This window comes from Bubalus bubalis, chromosome 9 (genome assembly GCF_019923935.1).
Source record: "Bubalus bubalis isolate 160015118507 breed Murrah chromosome 9, NDDB_SH_1, whole genome shotgun sequence".
In the NCBI taxonomy this organism is placed as follows: Eukaryota; Metazoa; Chordata; class Mammalia; order Artiodactyla; family Bovidae; genus Bubalus; species Bubalus bubalis.
In genome coordinates this window covers 35,084,123-35,101,142 of record NC_059165.1, presented here as the reverse complement: position 1 = coordinate 35,101,142, position 17,020 = coordinate 35,084,123, and the positions used below count along the sequence as shown (strand labels likewise).

Sequence of the window (17,020 nt, the reverse complement as noted above, 5' to 3'; positions counted from 1 at the left end):
AGACTATAAAGCACCTTTCCATTTCTCTAAGGAATTGTGATCTACTGCTCAAATAGACTTTTAAATGGCTGCTGAGTTTTCAGCCTTCTCAGATGTTCATACTTAAATCAGTTTGAACTAGTTAAGTAGAGTCACAATTAGAATTGTAATTTCTTTTCTTTCCGTTTTTAACCAATTGTGAAGAAAGCTAATAAAATTGGGAAATGAACATCTGCAACCTTTAATATGAAAACTGGGTCTTAGAAGGGTGAAATAATGCTTTATCGGCCTCCAGAGGGTATTTTCCTAAGCATAATGCCAGTTTTAATGTAGGCATTCTGTACTTTTTGTACAATGAAGCATAAACCAGAGGCTTTCTCTAATCGGTTCTAGAAATCAGGAGATTTAGATTCAACTTATGAGAAAAAAAATGGCATTTGATGACAAAGATAATAATATAATATCTTCAATTTCTCATAGAAACTAAGAGAAGTATCTGTTAGCTAAGAAGCCAAAAGTTTAGGATACTTCTGATTGCTGTGAGGAAATTCTCAGTAATTCGGATGTCCATTCTTAGGAAACATGTCAGTAAGACATGAAATTCTATGGAATCTTTAGCAGAGCATTACAATTGTAGAAGTCATTCCCTTTATGTTTGCTTATTTCAGTCTCAAATAACTTATAGTCTACTAACATTGCTCCCAGGATCTCATTTTACAAAGTATTGTTTCCAAAAAATAAAACAATTTGAAGAATCTTAGAAACTTAAAAATAATGTTTTATTCCTGATTCTATTTGTGGTTTGTAACACTGATTCAAACTTCTTCCTAAGCAATTTTTGTTAATATCTATAAACTGGGTAAAGAGTCTGCCTGCAAGGCGGGAGACCTGGGTTTGATCCCTGGGTCAGGAAGATCCCCTGGAGAAGGAAATGGCAACCCACTCCAGTACTCGTGCCTGGAAAATCCCATGGATGGAGAAGCCTGGTAGGCTACAGTCCATGCGGTCGCAGAGAGTCGGACACACTGAATGACTTCACTTTCACTTTCATAAACTGATCTAAATGTCTGTTATGAGAATTAATTTAGGAAAGCCCATTAGTAATTGTTGCTCTAGAGCAGGGGTCAGCAAACTTTTTCTGTAACAACAACAACAAAAAACCAGTGGGCAGTTTGGATTTTGGAGTGAGGACGCTGTCGGTCACACTAGGTGAACCCTGCTGTCCTCATGCCAAGTGAGCCATAGAAAATGTGCAAACGTGTGTGTGTGGCTGGTGGACTTGGCCCTTCTTGGGCTGTTCTAGAACAGTGATTCTCAGTTGGTTTTGGTGTGATGGGAGGGAACTTTGGCAAGTTCATTGGGGAGTAAAGTTCAAGAGAGTCCCTACTGGAAATTTTCATCTTTTTCCTGTAAAGAGTTCACAGGAAAGGACTTCCTTGATGGTCCAGTGGTTAAGACTTACTCTTTCTATGCAGGGTTCCATCCCTGGTGGGGGGAAGAAAATTTATTTTTTAGCTGAAATAATAATTTTGTGGGGTTTCTAGGTCTTTAAAATTGCAAAAATAAAACAAAGAGGGTCAGAAATCACTTTTAGTATTACTATAACATTAGCATATATAGTCTAGACAAGTGATGTCCAATAGAAGTATCATGAGACATTTATGTGAGTTTCAGTTTTTGAGCAACTATGTTAAAGAAGTTAAAAAAAAAAACTGAAACAGGTAAAATAAATTTTGTAATGTACTTTATTAAATAAATATATAAAATATTATTGTTATACTATAATCCATATTAAACATTATTAATAGGTACTTTACATTATTTTTTGTACAAAAGTCTGTGAAATCTGGTATGTATTTTACACTTATAGCATATTTCAACTTGGACTAGTCGTATTTCTGGTGTTTAAAGGCCATATGTGGCTAGGAGTACCACACTGGACAGAATAGGAAAAGACCATATAATATGTTACTTTTACTCACTGGACTATATTTTGAGAATAAATGATGTAAAGCATAGGACAGATGAATGTTCTCCTTCTCCTCTACAGCAGTGAGCCTGGCAGCAGCTAAAAAGGTCTTCATAATGCAGCATTTTGGGAAGTTACTGCCAATCAAGAGAGATGGCATTTAGAATGAACCTCTCTGCCAGTGTATATAGAGACCATAATTTGAATTCAATCATGCGATTGATGATTTGAAATCTCCTGACTCATTTCACACAGTCATTTTCTTTTATTTGCCAACTAGGGGTCGAAAATCCCAATACCAGGAGAGATCAGAGAGATAGCATTGAGAGAATCCAGCTGGAGGACAACCGTGGGTGTGACGGGCCATCTGCGACAAGTGACAGGTATGTACCCTTCATGACGTATCCACCTTCCAAAAGCTAATCATGTGTCAGCAAAACAGACACACCTGCAAGACTCACCGTCGGACGTCTAGACCTGTTGGTTTGCAGTCTTTGGCACATGTATTAAGTATAAAGACATGTCACTATTTCAAGGGAATTAACACTATTGTTGTTATCAGTACTTGTCTGATCTCTGACAGTTGTGGGGGTCAGGTGATTTGACCCCACCCTCGCCTCTTCGTCTGCCCTTCTGTCTTATGGGCATATTCTGCTCACTTTGACCAGAGATGCTGTCACAAAGTCCCTTTGCTTGTCATTCCTCTACTCTTCTTTGCCCACCAGGGAAAAAAATGCCCTTCTCTGAAGCCTTCCCAATCTCTCTCTAATGTTCATAGCTGTACAGATGCACAAAGCCAAAATTAAAAAAAAAAAACAAAAAAAAAACTCTTGAAGCTGAAAGCCTTTAAGAACTCATCTGGTAATAAAATCTTGCCTGATCTGAACTCATTTATTAGCAAACTCTGACATTGCTGGACATGAGTCTCTTTATAGATCTTTATTTAGCTAACAGTTATGAAAATTCATAGTGCAGAGACATTAGCATTTTGAATATAGGGGCTGGCCTTTGGAATGATTGTGTAAATATATGGTGTTAATACCGTGCTATCCTACTAACATCTGAAAAGTTCTGAAACACATCTGGCTCCAACTGTGCCTTGATTAGCGAGCTTTTATTACTAGTAGTGGGAGTATCAGTAAGTAGTTATTAGGCACAAAATATATTCCAAGTTCCTTATGTATTTTAACTCTTTTATTCTGCACAACAACCCAATTAGGTTAAGTATTATTATTCCCTTCTTTTGTAGATGTAAACAGTAAGGCATTTGTAGAGCCAAGTCACTTGCCCAAGGTCACACAGCTCCTAAGCGGCACCATCAAGCACTGCAGATAATCAAACCCAGGTAGTCTGGCTGAGTCTTTCCTGCTGTGCAGAAGCACCCATCTGAGAGTTTGTTATGGGTTCCCCTCATTTGACATTTACTACATGAATGCTCTGTCTCCTGAACTAGAATTCCTCCTCCTTAAAAGCAAAGATTGTCTGCCTGATACTACCTACACGGTAAGGGTGTGAACTTAACAGCATTTATAGCAAAGAGTGTCTAGGTAAAAAGGAGCATTGTGAATTTCAGTAAGATTCTGCAGATGATGGTTCTGCATTTGTTCTGCCTTCCACAAAGCTTATTTAACTTTGCATGACCTGACAGTTATTAAACTCTGCCTTCCTCAGTGAAAATAAGTAGAGGCACAACCATGTATGCGATCACCTCAACTACAGTGAAGATGAGTTCTGTTTCAGGTACCTACTTATTTAATGCTTATTTTGATCTATGCAGTATGTAAGAGCTGTTTATGTCTTACCATGTAGCATGTATAGTTTCTGGGGCGTCCCTATTACTATTCCCATGTTACCGATGAGAACACCAAGGATGGGAGATGTGTGACTGTGACGCTGGGAAATGGTAAAAGTGTACAAAGTGTAGATGGTTTGAGCCAGGAGATCATAGCAGTATCATGGGTTTGTACTGTTGGTGTTTCCATTTTACAGATTTGGAAACTGAGGCTCATAGGCTTTAAGTCGTTTACTCAAATTCACATACAGAATTTGTGTGGCTGAACTAGATTAAAGTATAGGCTAACCGATCTAAGGTCTCATACACTGACAGCTCATGGTAACTAGTTTCATATTATTTCAACACTCTAAGAACAAATGGAAATTATTAACAAAACAAAACACCAAAGTTATCCATGGAACTCTCTTTAATTGAACTTCCTACCTACTGACTCAATGAAGAAACATGAACCTAATTGAATATTCTTCTCAGATTCACTAGGGGCATATTTTTGCTCTTAGCATGAAATATTTACTGTTTGCCTCTGTTTAGCCTATATATCTCATTTTCAAAGCTGGAGTCTTTTTTCTGGTTAATCATATTTATCAGTGAAACACAATTTAAGTCACTGAAATAAAGGCTAAATGAAATAAGAGGAGAAAAGTGGAATAAAGAAGTTCTGGACAAAAAGTCTTTTGACCACAGATGGATGCCAGATTGGAAATTTTATTTTTCTTCAAAAGTGATTAATCATAGCAATTGCCAGTAAACACTAGTACATATTTCTGTGTTACCTCTTTATGCATTGAAAAAAAAAATAGCACCAACTAGAACCTAGCACTAACTTATTCTTTTTAACTATTGGGATTTTTTTAAGAAGCATCAATGTAGGTAAAAAAAAAAAAAAGACTTTATGAGCAGTCTGATTGATTGCAAGTTAAAAGAAAAAGCAGACTTTCCTACTTATTTGGGCTTAAGTCCTGTGGGTATATCTCTGAATCTTCAAATAAGTCCCTCCAAGGGAGAAAAACCCATCATTTACAATATGCAACCTCAGTGCCTGGGGACTTCCTGTCACCTTACTTTGGAAATGTTTGGTGAGCTATGCAGATCACGAAAATTAGGTAATAAAAACCCACCACCATCCAACCAGGAAAATCTATTACTCACCTCTTCTATTAATAGAGTTAGAGCTTCGATTTCACACTGCAAAAAGCTCAGATTTATTTTGCTTACTTGAATCTCAAAGCTTGAGTGGTCTCCGATTTGGGAAATATAAATTCTGCTTCCTTTTAAGCTAAATAATAGTTCTATTTATAACACTTGTCATAGCCTTTATACTTTTTTTTTTGCATATAAAATGCTGCAATACATATACCTACTCTAATGTTTCTAGTAGGGTGAATTTAGCACACTGATTTATCAGAAAATAGGGAAAAAAAAGAACCATGCTCACCTTGGGGAGCAGATGTGGAAGTATTGGGGAACTGATGACCATTTCACCCACTTGCAAATGAGAGGTGAAAATTCATCTTGTTCACTTGTAAATTCATGCGGAGCTTTTCTTTTTGCTGAGGTGTTTGATTTGATAGAGGAAACGTGCCAAGGATTGAGGATTTTGTTTTAAGGCAATTCCATTTCTCACAATGCCTCCTACCTTCTATGCATCTATCATTTAGAAAAACGGTGAATAGAGCTTAAGTAGCTAATAGCCAACTCCAGTTCCCATTTTTATCAGTGAAAGAGTTTTTCTGTTTAAAATGCTAACAGTTAAATGAAAAACTAACCAACCAGCCATTGGGTGGCACTGTTGCTCCACTGAGTTCTTGGTTAGAGAGCATTTCTCTTATCCTAAAAAAGGGAAAGGAAGCATGTTTATGCCTTAAAGAAAGTGGCATTGTTTAAATGCAATAATTGGATTTCCTCTATCTTTGATTCTTTCTATCCACCAAATACCCTTTGACCCAGGAATAGCACATAGGTTTAAACTCAGATAGCAATATCCGCTGTTTGGTTCATGCTACGTGGAGCTTGGCGTGGGAGAAGGATTCTGGTGCCATAGCCAAGCCAATGGGGAGATGGCTACCGATTGATTAACCATGTGTGTTGTGCATACAGAATATTGGAATGTTGACGAAACCTGTCATTCTTGATACTGAACTCTAGATGAGTGCCTGTGATAGAAATAATTCTGTACTACTGTTGGGGCCAGATAGAGAAAATATGAGTGGAATTTGTTTTTGATTGTAAGAGTAATGTTAGGTGGTGTGTTGTGAATCAGACTATTCTGGCACATCGTTAATCTCTGGTAATGTGAACATGACCGGAACTATATGTGTCCTCTTTTCTTGCCTCACCTAATCCAGCCAGGGTTTTAAAGATTATGAGGAAATGGTGTCATTACCATGGGGAGGTTAATGGTTTTTGGCTGGTTAGTGCTAGAGGGCAGAGGCCAGAAAAAGATGTCTTCATAATATCAGAAACCTCAAAGCCCAGAGAATATCCTCATTTTAGAGTTTAAAATCCTGTGTTTTTTAACTTGAGATCTATTATGGGTCTTAAGATTTACCATGAAAGAACTGTGACTATGACATGTGTGATATGTGTGAGTCTATGAGTGCATTAAACATTTTCTGCCTTCTCTGAAGATCTTACTGTATTCCTCAACATGGGGTATTTACTGAATGGGTTCTGCATTTGTGTTTTCTGGCATGTTGAAAATGATCAGTGTTTATGTGGCTAATGAGCACTTGACCTATGGCTTGTGTGACTGAGGACCTGGATTCTATATTTTTGTATAATTGTAATTAATTTGAACATGAATGTAAATAATCCGACGTGGCTATTAGCTATTGTATGTGTATGTATGTGTATTGTGTGTCTGTATTGTACATATATTCCATGTGTAGTGTGTTGCTTCACTAGCGCAGTGGAGTTGAAGCTACTGTAGAAATTGTTAACACTGGGGTTTGAACAGTATACAGGCTACCAAACCAGATGGCCCTCATATAGGCAGAGTAATGCCCAGTAAGGATAGTTAAGGTTTACTAAGCATTCGCTATATGCATGGCACTGTTCTAAATATTTTGCATATTTAGTCTTCCCAGCAACATATGAGGAAAAGCCTTTATCCCCGTTTTGCGGGTGAAAAAAATTATAACAAAGCCAAAAAGCACACGTACACACATATTCCATAAGATATTATGGAAAAACCCAAATGGACTGTTTGGCCAACCCTATGGATGGATTCCCAAGTAGGATATGTTGGCCCACTAGCAGTTTGGTTTCTTCTCTAACATACACTGCTTCTGTGTATGTTCATTGTTTACTTAGAAAGGTGATTGAGTTAGCGGTTGGAAGGGGCAAATAGGGATGGCCATACACAGTAGTGCCTAACAAACCTCAACTACTACCTCCCTGGGCATTACCCAGCCCACTCAGCAGGCAGGAGTCCCCTTTGGAAGCAGTGTGGTGGCTGATGTTCCTTGGGAGTGCCATCTTCTTCTCTTCTAAGTAGCTGATTGAAGTGTTCCTTCTAAGCAAACAGATTTCCTTCCTGGGAGATTTTCTAGCAAATATATTTTCCTTCCACACCTTCTTACATTTACTGAGTTGTTCTAACATGCTTTACAGATAAGCATCTTGGTTAACTGCCTGTACCTGACTGTGAGAGGAGCCTACAGCTAAGGTGCTATTGTAGCCAAAGGATGGCAAAGCTTTACTCTAGGACACACAGTCAGCATAGGCTTCTGTGAGGGACAGAATGATGCCTTCCACTCCAATGACGCTCATGTCCTAATCCCTAGAACTCATGAATATGTTACTGTATGTGGTAAGAAGGAGCTCTGCATGTGCCATTAGGTTCCAGATTTTGAGACAGGAAGGGTTATATCAGGATAGCCTGATGTAATCACAAAGAACCTTTTTGGAGAGAGGCATGAAGTCAGAGAAGAAAAGAATATGCTGATGGGAGAGAGAGAGATGAGAAGATGCTACGCCGATGGCTTTTAGGATGGAAGAGGGCCCAGGGGACAAGGAATATAGGTGGCATCAAGAATCTGGAAAAGGCAATGAAACAGATGTTCTTCAAGAGCCAGCAGGTCTGTTTTGAACTTCTCACTTCCAACACTGTGAGGCCAAAAAATGACGTTGTCTTAAGTACTGTGTTGCTGCAGAAGACAGGAGACTAATACAGCTTTTTTGACAGGAGACTTTTAAAAATTGATACAGAAGAGAAGGGTGTTCCGGCCAGAGAAACCAGCAAGTTCAAAGGCATGATGCTCCAAAACAGCATTCAGAGCGAGGGAACAGTGTATATCTCAGGGCAGCCCACAGCCAAGTTGTGTTTCAGGGAAATAAGATACTGTACAGGAAAGGAGCATTCTGGTTTTGCTGCTAATACCTAAGTGTTCTGAGGGATTCTGTGGGTATTCTGAGACCCACAGGGCCATGCTTTCCTCTTATGGACCACATGTGGACATCAGGAATCTCTTGTGTATTTCTCTTTCCACAGAGATCAAGAGAAAAACCCATAAATATTTGCTACAAGGAAAGATGAAGGATCCCAAGTCATTAAAAATAAGAAAGTAACATGAAAGAGAGAAAGCTATTTCTGTTTCCTCAGATAGAATTTTTTTTCCCCTTTACTGGCATTAGGAAGTGAATGAGAAGAGAGAAACGATCAATTTCAGATTGGACCAAGGCTCCTAAAGGAAATCTTTGTGACCCACATAATATATCTTATACTTTCATCTTTTTTCATGCATCTTTCATCTTTTTTTTTTCGGGGAGGGGGGCCTCCAAAATCACCACAGATAGTGACTGCAGCCATGAAATTAAAAGACGTTTGCTCTTTGGAAGAAAAGTTATGACCAACCTAGACAGCATATTAAAAAGCAGAGATATTACTTTGCCAACAAAGGTCCATCTAGTTAAAGCTATGGTTTTTCCAGTAGTCATGTATGGAAGTGAGAGTTGGATTGTAAAGAAAGCTGAGTGCCGAAGAATGGATGCTTTTGAACTGTGGTGTTGGAGAAGACTCTTGAGAGTCCCTTGGACTGCAAGGAGATCCAACCAGTCCATCCTAAATGGAATCAGTCCTGAATATTCATTGGAAGGACTGATGCTGAAGCTGAAACTCCAATACTTTGGCCACCTGATGCAAAGATACTGACTCATTATAAAAGACCTTGATGCTGGGAAAGATTGAGGGCAGGAGGAGAAGGGGACGACAGAGGATGAGATGGTTGGATGGTATCACCGACTCAATGGACATGAATTTGTAAGCTCTGGGAGTTGGTGATGGACAGGGAAGCCTGGCATGCTGCAGTCCATGGGGTTGCAAAGAGTTGGACATGACTGAGCAACTGAACTGAACTGATACTTTCATCACATTATGGGATTTTCCAGGCAAGAGTACTGGAGTAGGGTGCCATTGCCTTCTCTGGTATATATATGTATATATGTGCATATGTATGTATATGAGAGCAGGATGGTGAATGGTCAAATTAGTTAAGAGATTTCCTCTTGGGGAAAAACATTTTTCCCTTTGGGAAAATTTTTGATAAACCCTTGTCTTGGAGGATAAGCTAGTTCTGCACACCTCGATATGTGAGCCCCAAGTTTTCAGAAGCATGTGTACAAGAGGGAGGGGAACAGAGCAGAGACAAGAGGGAATCTTATACTTTATGGGTGGACTTCTCCATCCTAGGGGCTTCCCTTGTGGCTCAGCTGGCAAAGAATCTGTCTGCAATGTGAGAGACTTGGGTTCAATCCCTGGGTTGGGAAGAACCCCTAGAGAAGGGAAAGGCTACCCACTCCAGTACTATGGCCTTGAGACTTTCATGGACTGTATAGGAGTTGCAAAGAGTCAGACACAAGTGAGTGACTATCATTTTCACTTTCACTTTCTCCATCCTAGACATTGTCAGGGAAGACTTCAAATGTTCTGAAATATTTCGTGAGTTTCTTGTAGCACCTGGTAAACATACCAGAGCTTTACATCTGGGATTCTTCAGAGGAGACGCAGAGAGCAGGTATAGACACAAGCACGATAGTCACCATGGACAGTTAGATTTCTACAACATTTGCTGTTTTATTAAATACACTTGATCTGATGACTTCTCTCTGCTATTCTTTTTATCTGCTTTTGTAACACTAAGTCTGGTTTGTTCAGAGTTCCTAGGGAATTGATGGTTTAACTGGGGATGGGGTAGGGTAAGGTGAGTGAAGTACTTGCTGCCAAGTCACTTCAGTTGTGTCCAACTCTGTGTGACCCCATAGACAGCAGCCCACCAGGCTCCCCTGTCCCTGGGATTCTCCAGGCAAGAACACTGGAGTGGGTTGCCATTTCCTTCTCCAGTGCATGAAAGTGAAAAGTAAAAGTGAAGTCGCTGAGTCTTGTCTGACTCTTAGTGACCCCATAGACTGCAGCCTACCAGGCTCCTCCATCCATGGGATTTTCCAGGCAAGAGTTCTGGAGTGGGGTGCCATCGCCTTCTCCCTGAAGTACTTGACTAGTACACAATATTGTGCTCAGTCACTCAGTCGTGTCCAACTCTTTGCAACCGTAGGGACAGTAGCCCTCCAGGCTTTGTCCATGGGAATTTTCATGCAAGAATATTGGAGTGGGTTGCCATTTCCTGCTCCAGGGGATCTTCCTGAAACAGGGAGATTCATACATGCCTCCTGCATCTTCTGTGTTATAGGTGGATTCTTTACTGATGATCCATTGGGAAAGACCTACACAACATTTAATGGGCACCCAAAAAATTCAGTAATTTAGGATAAATGCTATTTAAATATACTATTTAAAAATAAAAATTAATGCAAAAAATAACAGTTCCATGCTGGAAAGCTGAGACACAGTTTTTAAAAATTCTGTCTTTATTTTAGATTTTTGATGTATTGATATTTTTGTCACCTGGATTTTATATTAACTTGGATTTTTTAAAAAAAAAATTGCAATAAAATATGTCTTGTTTATTGAGTTTTTCTGGGCACCTCTTGTCATGAATACTATATGGCCATAAACAAGCTGGGAGATAAGGAGGTGAGGAACTTGAGTAAGGATTCACCACCTACTGATATCCAGTAAGAGCAGCAGGTAAAAAACAATTCTGTTCCCCTCATTTGAAAAAGGTACAGTGCAGAAAAATGTCTCAGGTGGTGAGCCAGAACTAGAACAAAGTCTTCTAATTCCCAGGTCTGTACTCTTTCCATAGCTTAGGTAATTTCTTAGCTGAGATTTCTGATTTCCTTCTCATTTTCTTTCATCATTTTATCTTCTTGTCTGTTGGTATTAGTCCAGTTGGTATAGGAGATTGAGAATACCTAAGTACATGAATTTAATTCTCATTTTTTCTAATTTGTGTTACTCTCACTGACATGTAAAAGTAGAACAACAATTTTTGTGCTATTGATTTGCCATTTGCATTGTTGCTTTTTTACTGTATGTAGTTCTGGCCTGCATACAGTCATAGCACCTAAACGTAAGAGCTGATTGATTCTGGCACATCATTTAGATATTTAGTTGTAGTTACATTTTTTAAGGATGTATTCCATTGCCATTTTTTCTATTGTTATTTTATCTTTATGGATAAATGATTTGACAATGAATAACAGATAGGCAGATAGATATAGATGTACAGAGAAGTAGATAGATAGATATATAGATAATAAATGTGATATCTGTCAAATGACTCAATTCAAATGAGGGCTAAATTTCCCCACATAGTGCCTATTTACAAAATATCAACCATTACCTAATAAATGCTGTTTTAAAAAGTGAATTTGGAGCAATTCTTGTTATTCGTGTTTTGTATAATCTTTCAGTGATCCAATTTTTCTTATATGTTTAAGTCCTGATAAATGCAGGGGAAAAGTAAAATAATAAATTTTTTATTGCCTTAGAGAAATTGCTTTAAGAGTAGCCTGTTAAGTGTCAAACTGTTTACTTTTTGTTTGTCCAAAATGGGAATACTCCATATGGATGCGCAATAATGAGGAGCTTTTGGGCTGAACTCAGGAAGATGCAAACAGCATTCCCGGAGACCGAGGGGAGACCATGTGCCTTGTGTATCACAGCTGTGCTCAGAAGAGCCCTTGTGATCATGGGTCAAGGAGATGGAGAACAGATAATCCACTGGGGACCACTGAGAGATAGAACACGTCCCAAGGCAATGAACGGAGAATCCACTCTAACATCCTGGCTTTGTGCGCTGGACTGTGGGGCCAGGTGAGGGTGGGATAACAGATTCCCTTTGAACGGAATCCGCTCACCTACAACAGTGGGTACTGATTGCTTTAAGTCTGGAAGAAACATTAAACAATTGCACCTGTTTGTACTCTATTTGCATGGCAGAGCACAGTGGTTAAGGACACTGAGTGTATCTGGAAGGTCACCTCTTACACTTACTAGTTGTACCTTTGGCTAATGAAATGGGAGTGGTGGTAGTAGTTACCTTAGTAGTCACCTCATTGTGTGGTGGTGGGCATTACATGAGAACAGAGACTTCAGATACCTCCCCACAGTGTAGCCAAGGTGATATTTTAAAACATAAACCACATTAGATGTACACAAGAACCAAAGGATCTGACCACTGCCCTGCTGACCTCATCTGCAAGCTTTCTCCCCTCTACACCCTCTACATCAGTGGTCCCCAATCTTTTTGGCACCAGGGGCCGGTTTCATGGAAATCACTTTTACCACACATGGGAGCAGGGGGTGATTTTGGATGATTATTTTAAGTAGCACAGCACCTCACATCTGCAATTCACAGTAAGCTTTGCACTCCTATGAGAATCTAAATCTGCCTCTGATCTGACAGAAAGAGGAACTCAGGCGGTAAGGCGAGTGATGGGGAGTGGCTGTCAATACTGATAAAGCTTTACTTTCTTGCCCACCACTCACCTCCTGCTGTGTGGCCCAGTTCCTAACAGGCCATAGACCAGTAATGGTCTGTGGTCTAGGGGTTGGAGAACCCTGCTTTATACCATGTTCATGTCACTCCAGCTTTTTTTTTTTTCCTGTCTCTTATACACACAAACTCATTCCTATATTTCCAGCAGAACACTTATACTGATTTTTTTTCTGCCTGAATTTTCTTCTTCCAGCTGTTTACAGAGAACTTCTGTGACTACCCAACGAATATGCAGTCTCTTTCCACCCCATGATGACCTTCCATTCCTTTTCCCCATACTGTTTTCTCCACAGCACCTGTAATTATCTATTTGCTTTGTTCTCATTTTCTATTCCCCTTGCCTCAGTTAAGGGATAAGCTACCTTGTCTGTCTCATTCAACATGGTTGGCCATGTGTTTAGAAAATCGCCTGGTGGTAGGAACTCAATTGAAAATGCATCAGATGAGTGAATGAATGAGCACAAAGTCTGTGACTCAGCCAAGATGTTCTCTTCCCTGTTCCTGTGTTTGTGCTGCTGTTTACACAAAGGAGACGGTGAAGTTGGGCTTGTCAGCACTGTTTCATGGCTTTGCTAGTGTGATTCCTCTCTGAGGTCCGGGGAGAGAGGCCTTTTGTCTCAGGATTAAAGGCCTATTTGCTTTTACTGCCTGGAATAAGCACTGTCACAGCTAATCATGTGAACTTGCATGGTATTCAAGGGCTGATGTAGGTATTTGAGATCTTAATAGCAAAAGTAAAAAGAATATTTACATAGTTCATAAAAGGACACCCTATGCCTCCTTTCTGCATTTTACAGCGCCTCATCACAGTGGAGAGTGGATTCAGTGATGCGCTCAGTTTTATATTATCTCAGACTTGCACCACAGTCAGATGACCACCTGGCTTTAAAACTTCTTGAAGCAAATCACCCATTGCCACTGATACTAAAATGACTTCTTCCTGAAATCCCAATAAATCCCCCAAATGTTATGCAAATTGAAAAATACCCCTGTCAAAAGTCTGTCAGATAACACCTCTCATTCCCAAGGACTATTTGTAAGCTTTCAGAAACATCCAGAAAGAAGTAATGAATTGTTCTGGTACACTGTTCTGGCAGCCATTAATAAATCAATATGAAGGGGAGTTCTGAAGGGCAAAATGTTGCTGTCGGTGGGTGTCCGATTTAATTTTGCTCTAAATTAATATTTCGAATATGATAAGTGAGCTGGCAGGAACAGATTTCATGATTAATTCTATGGAGTCAAAAATGCTTTGATTGCACTTTAATAGCTGCTCCACTGATCTAAAAGTGCCTGAAACAGGCTCACGTGGGCCAGCTCACAAATTGCATGATAATGTGGATCCCACCCAAGGAGGAGATTTACTTTTATTTTCGAATCTCTGGCATACCTTAGGATAGCCATGTTTCATCGTGCAGGCAGAGACACTTTTATAGCCTGTGAGCCATGGCTGAATGATGCACGGGGCATGAGTGAACAGAAAGTGCCATTAGAACTCCTCTGTAAGTCCCGCCTATCTGAAGCCATATAAATCAGCATCCGATGAAGTCATTGCTTCCCTGGAAACGAGGGTCCCTAGAATGAAAAGTTCTATTGCAGAAGGACCAGTAAGGTACATGTCACCCGAGCTCATGAATGAGAAACACAAAGGGAAGCTGAGTGTTTACTTTGGAGTCAATATGGACTTATAATTGGTGTTAGCATGATAGGCTTATGGTGGTGAATACTGGGAGGCTGCTGCTGAAATTTTGTATTTGTTAGTAGTTTATTGAATGCACCAAAATTTTGCTACATGGTATGACTTTAAGGATATAAGTAGCAGAGTACATACATTCATGGAGCTTAGTTCCAGCTTGTGAGGCAGATACCTTAACGCTACGTTCAGAAGGGCAGAGTGGAAGATTGAACAAAGTGCTTTGGTGCAAATGGGAGGATGGAATTAGCTGTATCTGGGGGCTTATGTGTTTCATCTCAGTCTTAGAGAATGAATAAGGCTTTGCTGGGAGTACACAGGTATTTTAAGCAGAGAAAATACAGGGGAAAAGCATAAAAATATTAAAACTCTTGGCATTTGTGAAGAATGGTAGGTAGTTCAGTCTGATTAATAAGCACAGGGCTTTAAGGGTGGAGAGAGGCAAGACTGAAGACAGTTTGACATTAGTTAAGGGTTTTGAATGTGATGTTAAAGTGAGCCTCGTTCATGGGCAGTGGAGAATCAGGAACAGATTTTAAGGAGATAGAATTGTGATGTACACTTCATAAAGAATAGTAAGGAAGCTATGACTTTGTTGAGGATTATATGGAGAAATCTAAATCTCATCACAAACTCAGATTTCTGCTTAGGACAACGCCTTAGAAGTCCCACTGCCTGACATGTCTGGAAGAATAAATTTGTGGGGAGACCTCGATCCTTTCATAGGCATCTGAGAACTGACATTACAGTTTTTTTTTGTGTTATCTTCCAGACAAGTCACAAATACCACCAAATAAGTGTTCTAGTATTGAAGTGTGCATCTCAAGGGTCCCTAGGTAGAGACGTGTCTTGGGTCTCAGACTAATCTTTATGAAAATGTTTTAAGTCTCTTCTATGTGGATGAGTAAAATTTAAAAGGGAAAAATGATGAATCAATTCCCGTTTTTAGATTGTTTTGAATATAGGCTAGACTTTTAGAGTTGGAGATACACGGAATGACCTTCATATTTCCTTGATGCCATAGCAAATGTGAAGGGAAAAAAGTATTTTCATGTCTTCTGATCTTTTTATAAATCTATGTAATATATCTGATGGTTGGGTAAAAGGTGGGTGAATGCAGTCCTGTTATTATTATTTTTTTTTTTAAACAGAAGAAAGAAAACTCACAGCTTTGACTAGGTCACTCATACTTCGTTTTCTTTCAAGCTTTTGATTTACTTGTTATCTTTTTATTTTTTACCTTGCTATTTCAAAGTACATTTCAGTTATGTTTAAGATTGTTTACTATGCATTGGTGTTAAAGTTTTGCTATTAACATTTGTTGGAATCCTTGAAAATTATTAAAGTTCAAAAAGACTTACCTGAGAAGTTCATTCACTTTTCTTTTGTTTAATATTCTTTATATACATCAGATCATTCACTAGTTCTTTTCACTCATCTCCATCAAATTATTACAAGTTCATGTATTTTTGGTTTCACTGCATTTCTAAGGTGTTTGGATACAAATCTAGTGTCTAAATTTGTAAATTAATAGGTAAGGGAAATATCCAGACTCATATGAATGAATCTCTTTTTGTTTGTTTTAGATCTAGCAAAACTGAAGTTTAAAGATGAAAACTGTTTTGAAGGTCAAGTACTCATTCAACGTGGTCTCGCCCATTGATTATTACCTGCCTGGATGTAGTTAATGTGAGGTGTGTTCCTACATTCTAAAGTCACTTAATGACTGAAATTCCTCCACATGACACTAAACACGGTCACCTCCATCTGGCCAATGGCTGTACAGAATGCTGGTTTCCTCAGTTTTCCAAAGTTGCTAGAATGTAAAGACACTGCCTTTTCCTGAAAAGGTGCACGGTAGACTGAAATGCCAAACCAGGATGCTAATTTATTATTTTACCTTGAGAAATAGAACTGTCAGGAGGTCAAGATATTGTTCCGATTTAGCACATTCTTCCCTTTAGGCCTTGGAGTATCAGGATGGTCTTCACAATCGTCTTCCAGAATTGCATGAACAATCAAACTTTTTTTTTCCTGCCTTGTGGAGATGGCCATAGCTTTCTTTGAATCTGGAAGTCAAGATTCCATGCACTAGGCAAAGTACAAGTGAAACCAAATTCTTGAAAGACAAACATAGAATTGGAAATCAGAAAGTAGATCAAAAAGGTGAATGTTTGACGTCACAGCCCTCATATGTTATACTTTCCAAGGCAGGCAGGATCACTGAGCTGGTGGAGTATCCTCCTCTCCAGATCAGTTTTCATATGTGTTCTGAATATTGGTTTTAAGACACATCTTCTCTAAGGTTTCCATGACCAATCAAGTTCTCTTCTGCTCTGAAGTCTTTGTTGAAGTATGTTGCCATCTTGAGTGTAATTAAATTCAACCTTTCCAAGCCTTGAGAACTCTTCAGTATCTTAGAAGTGGTATTAACAGCTGGCCTACTTGATATTGGTTTATATTTTCCATTTCATAGGACAATCTGCATTGTCTTATTTCTACAGTTTGGCTGAGTTAGGATAAGGCAAATCATCATGATTTTAAAGGTATTGGCAGCATGAATATCGAGAGTTTTATTATTTTGAATTTTGAGGCAGTTCCTGTTGAAATTTTCTCTGGTGGCTCAGTCGGTAAAGCGTCTGTCTACAATGCGGGGGACCCGGGTTCCATCCCTGGGTCGGGAA

General features: G+C 39.2%; 1 long non-coding RNA gene across 2 annotated transcripts in view; it reads left to right on the top strand.

Moving 5' to 3' along the window:
- Positions 1–17,020, top strand: part of LOC123335011 — a 399,767-nt gene that overhangs the window by 324,667 nt on the left and 58,080 nt on the right. The window contains exons 3-4 of one of the 2 annotated variants that reach the window (XR_006553227.2): positions 2,229–2,331; positions 10,430–10,716. This is a non-coding gene — a long non-coding RNA (uncharacterized LOC123335011). Of the gene's footprint in view, positions 1–2,228; positions 2,332–10,429; positions 10,717–17,020 lie in introns of those variants that run through there. The other variant, XR_006641382.1, reaches the window with a different exon arrangement.